Source organism: Periplaneta americana, chromosome 4, assembly GCF_040183065.1.
Source record: "Periplaneta americana isolate PAMFEO1 chromosome 4, P.americana_PAMFEO1_priV1, whole genome shotgun sequence".
Taxonomy (NCBI): Eukaryota; Metazoa; Arthropoda; class Insecta; order Blattodea; family Blattidae; genus Periplaneta; species Periplaneta americana.
Window position 1 is genome coordinate 71,612,674 of NC_091120.1, and position 2,328 is coordinate 71,615,001.

Here is a 2,328-nt window from a genome sequence, read left to right on the forward strand (position 1 = left end):
GTTCCATCACTATCATTGTTCTTACTGAAAATGTTGGTTTCTGGAGTTACGAGGTTTTGGAATAACAGTAACGATATGCAGTATACTTCACACTACTCGCGAGAAAGTTTCTAGAAGAAATTCGCCTTAAAAAGTGAGAAAAACGTAGGAGTGTATATTAATACTATTGAGTTACTGCGCCTACTTTATAAGATGTTACGAAAGTCTACACTTTATAGGCCTACTCGATTCCGTAAACACAGCAGTCATAAACAGTTCTGAAATACAAAATGAAAAATAATGCGTCTGACCTACCAATTCAGTTTCTTAAGACGTGAAAGTAATAATGTAATATTGAGGGTTCGAATTAGACACTGTATTATTTTAATAATTGTATTTTAATGTGAGGGCCTCAGATCTCCTATAAATTGCAATATTGGTTGGAATAAGATTCTAAGTTTAAAGAACAAGTAATGTACAGACATGGACATAATTTTGATTTACAGGGACGAAGGTTTCATAATGAATTCCTATGAAGGACTCCTCGTCCACCATTGTTAGTGAGGGGTTAGCGAGTCTAACTCTGAACCCAGCGTGATCGGGTTCGATTCTCGGTCGGGACGAGTTGTCTGGGTGAGGTTTCTTTCGAGGTTTTCCCCTCATTCCTATGGATGAATATCAGGTAACTTTATCAGGCGATTGGAACCCCGTTCATCTTCGCCACTTCCTTTCCTCCCCTATCATCCTTTCATTCATCATCCCGTTACTTCTTCTGGTTTTCAGGTCGCTCTATAGACGGCTCTCCGAAGCTGCTGGCTCTCTCGACCGGCCTCCATGGATTGTATTCAAGTGACGATGGCTAGCTTCTGCAACGGAACCGGGGGCAGACCTCGGGGAGAGGACTTCCGTCTCGGACCGTTAAGGGAGCCTTGGGAGAGAGGTTGCCGAAGCAGGAGTGGTACATGGACTCTGTTGGCCTCTATTTATTTGTCTATGCTGTTGTCTGTAGGGACCGGTCGTTAAGGGGGTCAAGTGGTTAGGTCGGTGCGCGTAGAAGATCGGTGGGCACGGAACTCAGACCATATAGGGCAGGGATGTCGAACAGCGCTCTCGAGCTGTGAAATGAAGAGTCTTCACTTCTCCCTTACCGTGTAACAGTTGCACAGATAGCAGGCAGACTAGGAGTAAACAAAAGCGAAACTGCGGCGGCTGATACTCCGATAACTTTTATACATCTTACTAATTGATTAGGAGCTCATTTTAGATTTTCACTTGATAAACTCTGATGTACAAAAAATGTAGACCTACATGACGATGAATGCTGCTGCCGCTGATATTATTAATAATAATAATAATAATAATAATAATAATAATAATAATAATAATAATAATAATAATAATAATAATAATAATAATGTTCTTAATATCATGTTTAAAATATGAACTGTGTGTGTATGTGTTGTAGCAGTGCAACTTCAAGTTCAGAAACGTAAACTGTTTTGATGTATAAAATTAATTACCTTTAGCGTGACTTGAAATTTGTTCATAGTTTTTATTATAGATTCAAAAATATCTTCGCCTCGAGTTCGATCCTTTAGTGAAATGACATCTACAAGATCTCCATGAACATTGAAATCTGAATTAACAGTCCTTATGAATATAGCTAGCTGCGCAGTATCTTTGCGGTCGGTACTTTCAGCAAGAGCTGCACTAACTCCCATTTTTCATTCTTGCTATCAGTTGTCACTCCAAGTTATCTCCCATTTCTGATATTTGCTCTGCAATAATATTACGAGACAAAGCATTAACATGTTCCGGACATATCTCTTTTGCAACAGCTATGAGACATCTTTCACAAATTTTATAGCTAGCACAAACCAAGCTTGTTCTGCTAACACCCGATGATGATGATGATTATGATGATGATGATTATTATTATTATTATTATTATTATTATTATTATTATTATTATTATTATTATTATTTCACGAGCGAAACTGGGTAACTTTTCTGGTCCATAAGCTTCAGCATGTGTTGAATTAAAATGCCTTTTAATATTATGATGGCTTAGGTATCCAAATTCCTTTCTACATATTAACCAATGTGTCTTTCCGTCCTTTAAGATAAAGAAATATCTATCTATCTACTCATTATTGAATCTTCGTTCCATATCCATACCAGCCGCCAGAGTAGATAAACACACTGCGTACAGACCACTACTACTGCGAGCTCAAGTTGACCGTACTGACTGTCGTTTGAGCTCTGCTATGGTAGGAAACGAATTAATCGTTTCACAGTTTGAGAGCGCTGTTCGACATCCCTGATATAGGGGGTGTACAATAAGCCTCA